The 12,157-nt window shown below is 42.0% G+C and overlaps 2 non-coding genes across 2 annotated transcripts; both read right to left on the reverse strand.

Annotated features, from left to right (window-relative positions):
• Positions 1–5,331: 5,331 nt before the first annotated feature.
• LOC147111006 (U4 spliceosomal RNA) lies at positions 5,332–5,472 on the reverse strand. Its single transcript, XR_015080121.1, has one exon. It is a non-coding gene; the product is annotated as a U4 spliceosomal RNA (small nuclear RNA).
• Positions 5,473–9,977: 4,505 nt separating this feature from the next.
• LOC147111007 (U4 spliceosomal RNA) lies at positions 9,978–10,118 on the reverse strand. The gene has a single exon (XR_015080122.1). It is a non-coding gene; the product is annotated as a U4 spliceosomal RNA (small nuclear RNA).
• Between the last annotated feature and the right edge of the window lie 2,039 nt (positions 10,119–12,157).

Here is a 12,157-nt window from a genome sequence, read left to right on the forward strand (position 1 = left end):
CCTGATTTGTCAACAACACAACCCTGGAAAGGGAGTGCCTTGCGAATGGGGAAAAACCCCTTTACCTGAGGGTCCCTTTGAGACCCTGCAAATGGACTACATTGAGTTGGAAAGATGTCAGTGTTACAAATACGTACTTGTCATTGTAGATGTATTTAGTAAATGGATCGAGGCATATCCAACCACAGACAATAAAGCCTCTACTGTTGTTAAGGCATTGCTGAGAGAGATCATACCTCGTATGGTATTCCAACTCGGTTAAGTTCTGACAACGGTCCTCACTTCACTGCCGAAGTGAACAAGGAACTTTGTACCCAGTTGAACATTCATCAGCAATTGCATTGTGCTTATCGACCACAGGCTGCAGGACTTGTCGAAAGAACCAATCAGACTCTGAGGAACAAACTTGCTAAACTGGTAGCCGAAACCGGCTCCACTTGGTTGAAATTGCTTCCTGTGGCTCTCTTTCAGATCCGCACCACACCAGCGGGTAAAGCACGACTTACACCTGCTGAGATTATCTATGGTAGACCACTCAAGACTCCCTGGAACCAAAATGCTCCTACAACGGTGCATTTTCACCATATGACTGAAGAAATGACGACCTATGTCTTGGCTCTTACTAAGGTTTTGCGCGGGCTGCATTCACAGGTCCGTGCTGCATATGGTGAACTTCCTGACTTATCTGGTTCTCTAAAAATTGAACCAGGTTCGTATGTGATGGTTAAGAACTGGACTCGTAAAAGTCTAGATCCAAGGTGGGAAGGTCCATATCAGGTCTTACTAACAACCCCGACTGCAGCTAAGGTCGAGGGAAGAAGCGCATGGGTGCATTTCCACCACTGTAAATTGATTGGAGAAACCAATCAAAAGGGGGGGAGATAATCAGTAGTAAATCAGTACAGTATATAGATTTTACGAACAATCATTAATTTTATTTTGATTGATCAGCCATTGATAGGAGACTACAGAACTCGTGCTCGGCCTTGATAGAGGTGACTGCAGCTTTTACGAGGTCTGGTGTTGTGTTTGGATTGTTCTGGCCTGCTGAAATCCTACTCTTATTATACTTATTATACGATTTTAATTTTTAATTTTAAGTTTTAATATTTTAAGTTTTTAACTTTTGATCTTGTGTAAGCACTTTGTTTTCCAGATTAATAGTTAATAAGTAGCATTGATTGATCACCAAGAATCAAGATGAGGACTTTATTACTGCTTCTGAGTGTTATCCTGCTCGCGGGCGGGGCGTTCAATCGACTGAAGAAATGTAAGAAAATCACACCTGGAAAAACCGTCCACCTGTGCCGAAGAGATATTCTCCAGTGCAAAGACAAGAATCTTAAAGCTTTCGGATCCTGGAACGTGACTAAATGGGACTTCTGTAATGGACTATTAAAAAAGGAAATCATCAGAAGAAGAAATTGAATTACTAAATATAGAGGGTGAAGCGAGTGAGATGGTAAAGGAGCAAGTTGAGAAAGAATTAATGGAGGAGGAGTATAATAGACTCAATAAGATAGAGATGGACCAGTAGGATGAAGCCCAGAATCACTGGGTACCTTAGATGGTTATCATGGAATGATAAAAGGGGGGAATGAGGATATAGAATGCAAAAAAATGGTAACAACTCGCTTCGCATAGCCAAGGACCCTGTCAATCTAAAATGGAGGATCCTGTCAGCATAAAATGGTGGTGAAATGTCGACATCGCTGAGTCACTTGCATATTGTAAGAAATGATCATGTTAACTCAAGAAACTGTGAAGGCAGCAGGAAGTAAAATAAAAGAAGCTAAACTGATCTGTGGCTGCTAATATGGCTGGCACCCACGATGTCACACCTTGCTGGTGGAAACAGTGTAGGGCAGAGTGCAGAGGTTATACAGACAATAGGCGATCAGAAAACACATTACCATGATTGCAAACACATTACCATAATGATTAGGTGATCGTGAAACCATTACCAGCATATTTACTTAACTATAAACCATTCAGTGAAATGTGACTTCTTTGTTTCATACTGCCAGGCCAGGAAATCAAATTAAATGTATACGTGTACAGCTCGGGATTGGTGCAGACTGTACGATGTGTTAATGTCTTCTCAAATGCAAGTATAATAATGTGGCACACTGTATGAAAGATTGCTTGCTCTGGTTTAACCTGTCGGACTCTTCTGGAGTCAGGACTGTGCTGTATCAGAGTAAGTCTCCCGGGATGACGGAATAAAAACTGTTGAACTCAACCAGTATTCGACTCAGTGTTTGTACTGAACCAGATTGAGGACCAAAAGAATCCGTTTCAACAGTCCCAGCACTGATCCTTTGGAACACTGCTTTCTACCTTCCTCCAATCTGAATAACTACCTTTTACCCCTACTCTCTACTTTCTATATTTTAGCCAATTTGCTATCCATTCAGCTATTTGTCCTCTGATTCCCCATGCCCTAACCATTGTCATGACCCGGGTCATATCTTATCGAAGGTCTTTTGAAAGTCCAAGTATATGATACCTACTACATTACCCTTGTCTAATCTTTCCATTACCTCTTCAAAGAATTCTATCAGGTTAATTAAGCATGACTTAGCCTTATGGAATCAATGCTGACTATTTTTTATTATATTCTCTGTCTATAGATTCTGTTATAGCACTTCTTTTAGTATAGATTCCAGTATCTTTCCTATCACCGATGTTAGGCTGACTGATATATAGTTCCCAGGTTTTGTCCAATCTCCCTTTTCATATATAGGAACAACATTCACTGTCTGCCAGTCCTCTGACACTATCTCCTCTTCTATGGAACTTTATATATATATATTGGGTGCATACCATCCGGACCTGGGATTTTATCCTCTTTTAGTTTTGCTTGTTTGTCAATTATTTTCTCCCTTCCTAACCATCCTCCTCCAACACCTCCCCTCCATCATCCATCTGGATGGGACTGCCCTCGCCTGGTTCTATCCAGTCGTAGCCAGAGAATCACCTGCAATGGTTGCTTTTCCTGCTCCTGCTCCCGCTTTTGCTCCTTTACCTCTGGAGTCCCTAAGGATCTATCCTTGGCTCCATCCTATTTCTCATCTACATGCTGCTGCTTGGTGACATCATCCAAAAATATAATATCAGGTTCCACATGTACACTGACGACACCCAGCTCTACCTCACCACCACCTCTCTCTACCCCTCCACTCCCTCTGATTTGTACACGCTGTTTATCCGTCGATGAGGAGAAATTTCCTCCAACTAAATATTGGGAAGACCGAAGCCATTGTCTTTGGTCCCCGCCACAAACTCGTTCCCTAGTCACCGACTCCATCTCTCTCCCTGGCCACTGCCTGAGGCTGAACCAGACTGTTCACAACCTTGGTGTCGTATTTGACCCCAAGATGAGTATTCGACCACATATCCGCACCATCACTAAAACCGCCTATTTCCACCTCCGTAACATCACCCGACTCCGGCTCTGCCACAGCTCATTTGCTGCTGAAACCCTCATCTATGCCTTTGTTACCTCTAGATGTCACTATTTCAATGCACTCCTGGCTGGCCTCACATCTTCCACCCTCCATAAACCTAAGCTCATCCAAAACTCTGATGCCCATATCCTAACTTGCACCAAGTCCCATTCACTTCACCCATCATCCTTGTGATCGCTGACCTACATTGGCTTCTGGTTAAGTAATGCCTCGCTTTTAAAATTCTCATCCTTGTTTTCAAATCGCTCTATGGCCTCGCCCCTCCCTATCTCTGTAACATCCTCCAGCCCTACAACCCTCCGAGATATCTGTGCCCCTCCAATTCCGGCCTCTTGCACATCCCCAATTTTATTTTGCTCCACCATTGGCAGCCTTGCCTTCAGCTGCCGAGGTCCTAAGCTCTGGAAATCCCTTCCTAAACCTCTTTGCGGCTCTACCTCGCTTTCCTCTTTTAAGGTGCTCCTTCAAACCTACTTCTTTGATCTGCCCTAATATCCCCTTATGTGGCTCGATGTCAAATTTTGTTTGATAATGCTCCTGTGAAGCACCTTGGGACATTTTACTATGTTAAACACACGTTGTTGTTGTAACCATGTTAAGAACTTCAATGAAGTGTTATGAGTCTGCATAGGGGATCCCCAACCCCACACCTCCTCCACTCCCAGTGGCTCTGGTGCAGCCATCCACCATTACCAACACCGAGAAAAATGGCAAATATAACAAAAAGTCCCTGTAGGAATTTATAAATTTGGTCATCCAACTCCACCCTCAAAATGTGATGCTAAACCACCTGCCGTTTGGGAATTACAGCAAGCAGCTTTGAACACTCGTAATTAAGTTACCACATAAATGTACCAATAAAATATCTTCATTTCAATTCTTTCTTTAACAAGTAAAAACAGAAAAAGCTGGAAATACTCAGCAACAATGTTCCCTTTAAGCTGTGTGGCTGAGCACCGTGCAGCGCTCTAGGGAACCCACCCAGCCAGCTAGATGGTTCTTCAATGCAAAAATCACGTGTGTGCGTTATTTTGAATGGCCCGCGCAGCCCCTTAAATAGGTCGCGTGGTGCCAAACAAAATTACAGGGAATACAGCTCAGGCAGCATCTGTGGAGAGAGAAACAGAGTTAACGTTTCAGGTCAATGAGCCTTCGTGATGAGTATTTCCAGCATTTTCTATTTTTATTTCAGATTTCCAGCATCTGCAGTATTTTGCTTTTGTATCACTTTTTTTTTAACAAGGTCAGATAAAAAACTAAGTGGGCCAGAATTTGCGGTCAGTATGACGTTGTACTCCGTCATACTGCCTTTGAAATGGACAGCAAGTTCGGGATTTCTGCATGCGGTAAATCCCGAATATGCGATCTGTCAAGTTCTGACTTGACAGATGATCCACACCGACAATGAAATCCTGTGTAATACAGGAAAAAGTAATAGTCCAAACAGCACAATTTCCTTCGGCAATAAAATTCTGCTTTATTGAAACAAGAATAAAATAAAGTGAAATAAATTCAAGAGCGAAAATGATCCTGCCATGACGAATAGCAGGAAGTATGATTATAACAAACTCAAGATTAGACTTGGTTTATAAAGTTTGCAGGTACCAACAGAGGGCGCAAGGTTTTTGATAATTAAAGATTACTATTATTTTTTATGTTGACCATTGCTAACCTAGTTTGACAGCTAATGCAATACTTCAGCGAATTCTTTCATGCGTAATTAGAATCGGTTTAAATTCGCGTAACCGCTTAAATATATATCTTTGATGATAAGTATTTGCGGAACATTCATTGAACTTATAGCTTACTAAAAAAACTACTTCAATTCGAATTTCACAACTGTTTTTCATTGTAAAGTCAGTCTCCGCAGAGACTGTCAAAAATTGCCATTGCCGACTATATTTCAAGTCGTCATAGCGGGGTATTGGGAAAAGTTTTCAATAAGCAATAATCGCGCCTCGGTTAAACCTCATCGGCTACGATACTGCCACTGCGCAAAGCTAACAAAATTTAGCCTGACGAGCCCAGGTCTATCAGCCGCATACTGTTCACAGTTGTAGTGGGTCTAGGTGACCTACCTTAAAAGAAGTTTTTATTATCAGCTGAGATTGTGATTATTTAAAGTCAGGATTCACATTGTTTTCTAAACACAAATTGACAAAAAAGATTTGTCAGCAAAACATCGAGTTGGAAGTAAAGGATTATGGGATGGTAATATGCTAATCACGTTGTGACGTTCCAGCTACTTGGAAATAAAAGTTACACTATGGTATAGTGCAGAATGCTGGAAACACTCAGATCAGGCAGCATTCGTGGAGAGAGCAACAGTTTCAGGTCGATGATCCTGCCTCAGAACTTTCAGATTTCCAGCATCGCTTGTATTTTACTTTTGTTTGAGTAGAATGTTGTTTGGCGCTCTGAACATCTGCTTTATTTGTATGCTAATAAAAATAACATTTAATTCTATTTCAGCAGTAGCAAAATGGATAGCAAATCATACAGCACAGAAGGAAGCCATTCAACCCACTGTGCCTGAAAGAGCTATTCAATTTGTCCCACTCCCCTGCTTTTTCCCCATAGCCTTGCAAATATTTCCTTTTCAAGCATTTATCCAATTCCCTCTTGAAAGTTACTATTAAATCTGCTTCCACCATCCTTTCAGGCAGTGCATTCCAGATCACAACAACTAGCTGTGATAAAAAAAAGTCCTCATCTCTCCACTGGTTCTTTTTCTAGACAAAACAGAAAACAGAGCGTAGGGGTTAAAGGCAACGTTCCCTATAAGCTGTGCGGTTGTGTAGCTCTTTGCCAGTCCTGTGCAGCCCGGGACCGGCTTTTGTAATGTTAAAGTTCGAGAATGGGCTGTGCAGCCCCTTAAAGGGGCCGTGCATCCAAAAAAAACGGGAAAGATTGGTTGAAGATAATAACTCAGACTGATGGAAAGTGGGAAGTGGTGTTCCATAGTGATCAGAATTGGGACCACCGTTGTTCATCATTTACATAAATGATTTGAACTTGGGACTCAGAAATACAATATCAAAATTTGTGGATGATATCAAATTGGGGGTATCATTAATACAGAGGAAGACTGTGACAAAATACAAGACATTAACAAACTTGCAGAATGGGCATGTAAAGGGCAAATTAATGTCATTGTGGATAAGTTTGAAATGGCGTAGTTCAGTAGCAGGAATGAGGAATCTCCTACTCCTCAGAAAATAAGAGTTTAAATGAGGTAGAGGCCCAAAGCAACCTAGGGGTACAGATTCACAAATCACTAAAAGTAGCAACACAGATTAACAAAGTCATACAAATGCAAACTATGCACTGGGGATAATTTCTAGAAGAATAGAATTCAAAAGCAGAGAAGTTATGTTAAACTTATATAAAAACTTGGTTAGGCCACTGTACACAGTTCTGGTTGCCATATTACAAGCATATAGAAGCATATAGAAGCACTGGAGAAGGTCCAAAAAAATTTACAAGGATGATATGAGAACTGAGGTTGTAACTATCAGCCAACCCCTTTCGCTAGAAAAGTGAAGGCTGAAAGGTGACCTGATAGAGTTCTTTAAAATTCTGAAGGGATTTGACAATATAGAGAAGATGTTTCCACTAGCGGAGGAGTCCAAAACTGATGGTTATAAATACAAGATAGCTACTAATAAATCCAATAAGGAATTCAGGAAACATTTCTTGACACAGAAAGTGGTTAGAATTTGGAACTTTCTAACACAAGGAGTAGTTGAGGCAAATAGCAATAATGCATTTATTAAGGGGAAGCTCGATAAGTACATGCAGGTACAGCAAGCAATTAGGAAGGCAAATGGCATGTTGGCTTTATTGCAAGGGGGTTGGAGTACAAGAATAAGGAAATCTTACTACAATTGTACAGGGCTTTGGTGAGACCACACAGTTTTGGTCTCGTTATCTGAGGAAGGACATACTTGCCTTAAAGGTGGTGCAACGAAGGTTCATTAGATTGATCCCGGAATGAGAGGGCTGTCCTATGAGGAGAGATTGAGCAGATTGGGCCTATACTCTCTGGAGTTTAAAAGAATCAGAGGTGGTCTCTTTGAAACCTCTAAAATTCTATGGGGGACTGACAGGGTAGATGCTGAGAGGTTGCTTCCCCTGGCTGGAGTGTCTAAAACTAGGTGGCATAGTCTCAGGATAAGGGGCTGGCCATTTAAGACTGAGATGAGGAGGAATTTCTTCTCTCAGAGGGTTGTGAATATTTGGAATTCTCTACTCCAAAGGGCTGTGAATGCTGAGTCATTGAGTATATTCAAGGCTGAGATAGATAGATTTTTGGACTCTAGGGGAATCAAGGGATATGGGGATCGGGCGGGAAAGTGGAGTTGAGGTATAAGATCAGCCATGATCTTACTGAATGGTGGAGCAGGCTCGAAGGGCCGTATGGTCTACTCCTGCTCCTAATTCTTATGTTTTTATGGCGGAGAAAGGAATAGAAGGATATGCTGTTGCATGAGATGACGTAAGGTGGGAGGAGCCTCGTATGGAGTATAAACGCTGCAAAGACCTGTTGGCTGAATTGCCTGTTTCTATGCTGTAAATTCTATGTTGTTGTTGCTTATAAGTCAGAGGCTGACAAGAAGTGCCATTGCTGACTATATTTCATAGGAACAGGAGTAGGCCATTCAGCCCCTTGAGCTTGTTCTGCCATTCAATTAGATCCTGGCTGATCTGATTCTTAACTCCATCTACCCGCCTTGGTTCCGTAACCCTTAATACCCTTGCCTAACAAAAATCTATCCATCTTATTTGAAATTTTCAGTTGATCTCACCTCAACAGCTTTTTGGGGGCGAGCATTCCAGATTTCAAGACATCATGGCATCCTTCCCTATCTATGTAACTTAGGGTTTCCAACTCTCCCGCTTTGGGCGGGATTCTACCAGAATGGGCCACTCGGGAAAAACAGCCCTTGTATGCATGGTTCACGCATGCACAGTACCCAGGCTGTCGAGGCTCGCAACCAAACCACATTGTCATAGAGTCCTAGATTCATAACGACACAGACGGAGGCCATTCGGCCCATCAAATCCATCTCTGTGGAGCGGTCATCAGTCCCATCCCCCCGCTCTATCCCCGAAGCCCTGCAAGTTTATTTCCCCAAGTGCCTATCCAGTCTCCCCTTGAAAACATTGAGTGTCTCCACTTCCACCACTTCTGTCAGCAGCGAGTTCCAGGTCCTCACCACTTGCTGCGTAAAAAAGTTTTTCCTCACGTTCCCCCTGTATCTCTTGCCCAAAACCTTAAATCTGTGTCCCCTAGTCCTTGTAACATCAACTAGTGGGAACAGCCTTTCCTCGTCTAGCCTCTCCAAACCCGTCATAATCTTGTACACCTCTATCAAATCACCCCTCAACCCCCTTTGCTCTAATGAAAACAAATCTAGCTTCTCCAACCTGTCCTTGTAGCTAATAGTCCCCATCTCCTCTGCATCCTCTCAAGGGCCTTCACATCCTTCCTAAAGTGTGGTGACCAGAACTGGACGCAATACTCCAGTTGTGGCCTAACCAGTGCTTTATAAAGGTAATGTCTGAGCCCTTCTGGTCTCCCAGCTATTCACAATACCACTGTCTTACCGGTTATGAGGATAGCGACATCAGGGCCAATGAAAATCACCTGGAAACTCCGTGAGTCCTGAGAAAGCAACTGGGGGAGACAGAGAGAGAAAAAACACAAACTGGGGGAGGTAGGGAGAGAAACACAAACTGGGGGAGGAAGGGCAAGAAACACAAACTGGGGGAGGAAGGGCAAGAAACACAAACTGGGGGAGGAAGGGCAAGAAACACAAACTGGGGGAGGAAGGGTGAGAAACACAAACTGGGGGAGGAAGGGCGAGAAACACAAACTGGGGGAGGAAGGGCGAGAAACACAAACTGGGGGAGGAAGGGCGAGAAACACAAACTGGGGGAGGAAGGGCGAGAAACACAAACTGGGGGAGGAAGGGCGAGAAACACAAACTGGGGGAGGAAGGGCGAGAAACACAAACTGGGGGAGGAAGGGTGAGAAACACAAACTGGGAGTGGTATTTACTTGGTGTTTCTCATTGAAGTCAACACTGTAGAAACATACGAGAAGTAGTTTTTATTTAATCATTATTTATCCTCAAATCTTTGTGTTCTTTCTTTGATTTATAAATTATATTATTCATCTCACTATAAAACAAAAAGTCAAACATTTAGTTCGGGGCTGGGCGATAGATATTAAGACACTCAACTAAAGTAAATGTAGCAACATTTGCAAACAGTGGGGAAATGTCACGTGATTAAATGTCCTATGATGAAACATTACGCGATCAAATCTGGACGAATGTCAAACCAGATTGGCCACCCTAATGTAACCTGTTACGTTCACCAACGCAGGCACATCCCACATATGCTTAGGCTAGCTTGCCGTTAAAGTGACATTCTGTATAAAAACTTCATCAACTCTGTTAATTAAGATATTTTGTTTCTATTCTTGTTTAAAAAAAGTAGTCTCCGCAGAGACTATCAAAAATTGCCACTGCCGACTATATTTCAAGTCGTCATAGCGGGGTATTGGGAAAAGTTTTCAATAAGCAATAATCGCGCCTCGGTTAAACCTCATCGGCTACGATACTGCCACTGCGCAAAGCTAACAAAATTAACCCGACGAGCCCAGGTCTATCAGCCGAATACTGTTCACAGTTGTAGTGGGTCTAGGTGACCTACCTTAAAAGAAGTTTTTATTATCAGCTGAGATTGTGATTATTTAAAGTCAGGATTCACATTGTTTTCTAAACACAAATTGACAAAAAAGATTTGTCAGCAAAACATCGAGTTGGAAGTAAAGGATTATGGGATGGTAATATGCTAATCATGTTGTGACGTTCCAGCTACTTGGAAATAAAAGTTACACTATGGTATAGTGCAGAATGCTGGAAACACTCAGATCAGGCAGCATTCGTGGAGAGAGCAACAGTTTCAGGTCGATGATCCTGCCTCAGAACTTTCAGATTTCCAGCATCGCTTGTATTTTACTTTTGTTTGAGTAGAATGTTGTTTGGCGCTCTGAACATCTGCTTTATTTGTATGCTAATAAAAATAACATTTAATTCTATTTCAGCAGTAGCAAAATGGATAGCAAATCATACAGCACAGAAGGAAGCCATTCAACCCACTGTGCCTGAAAGAGCTATTCAATTTGTCCCACTCCCCTGCTTTTTCCCCATAGCCTTGCAAATATTTCCTTTTCAAGCATTTATCCAATTCCCTCTTGAAAGTTACTATTAAATCTGCTTCCACCATCCTTTCAGGCAGTGCATTCCAGATCACAACAACTAGCTGTGATAAAAAAAAGTCCTCATCTCTCCACTGGTTCTTTTTCTAGACAAAACAGAAAACAGAGCGTAGGGGTTAAAGGCAATGTTCCCTATAAGCTGTGCGGTTGTGTAGCTCTTTGCCAGTCCTCTGCAGCCCGGGACCGGCCTTTGTCATGTTAAAGTTCGAGAATGGGCTGTGCAGCCCCTTAAAGGGGCCGTGCATCCAAAAAAAACGGGAAAGATTGGTTGAAGATAATAACTCAGACTGATGGAAAGTGGGAAGTGGTGTTCCATAGTGATCAGAATTGGGACCACCGTTGTTCATCATTTACATAAATGATTTGAACTTGGGACTCAGAAATACAATATCAAAATTTGTGGATGATATCAAATTGGGGGTATCATTAATACAGAGGAAGACTGTGACAAAATACAAGACATTAACAAACTTGCAGAATGGGCATGTAAAGGGCAAATTAATTTCATTGTGGATAAGTTTGAAATGGCGTAGTTCAGTAGCAGGAATAAGGAATCTCCTACTCCTCAGAAAATAAGAGTTTAAATGAGGTAGAGGCCCAAAGCAACCTAGGGGTACAGATTCACAAATCACTAAAAGTAGCAACACAGGTTAACAAAGCCATACAAATGCAAACTATGCACTGGGGATAATTTCTAGAAGAATAGAATTCAAAAGCAGAGAAGTTATGTTAAACTTATATAAAAACTTGGTTAGGCCACTGTACACAGTTCTGGTTGCCATATTACAAGCATATAGAAGCATATAGAAGCACTGGAGAAGGTCCAAGAAAATTTACAAGGATGATATGAGAACTGAGGTTGTAACTATCAGCCAACCCCTTTCGCTAGAAAAGTGAAGGCTGAAAGGTGACCTGATAGAGTTCTTTAAAATTCTGAATGGATTTGACAATATAGAGATGTTTCCACTAGCAGAGGAGTCCAAAACTGATGGTTATAAATACAAGATAGCTACTAATAAATCCAATAAGGAATTCAGGAAACATTTCTTGACACAGAAAGTGGTTAGAATTTGGAACTTTCTAACACAAGGAGTAGTTGAAGCAAATAGCAATAATGCATTTATTAAGGGGAAGCTCGATAAGTACATGCAGGTACAGCAAGCAATTAGGAAGGCAAATGGCATGTTGGCTTTATTGCAAGGGGGTTGGAGTACAAGAATAAGGAAATCTTACTACAATTGTACAGGGCTTTGGTGAGACCACACAGTTTTGGTCTCGTTATCTGAGGAAGGACATACTTGCCTTAAAGGTGGTGCAACGAAGGTTCATTAGATTGATCCCGGAATGAGAGGGCTGTCCTATGAGGAGAGATTGAGCAGATTGGGCCTATACTCTC

The sequence above is a fragment of the Somniosus microcephalus genome, chromosome 11 (assembly GCF_052327205.1).
Source record: "Somniosus microcephalus isolate GS21.2 chromosome 11, FLI_Smic_1.0, whole genome shotgun sequence".
Lineage (NCBI taxonomy): Eukaryota > Metazoa > Chordata > Chondrichthyes > Squaliformes > Somniosidae > Somniosus > Somniosus microcephalus.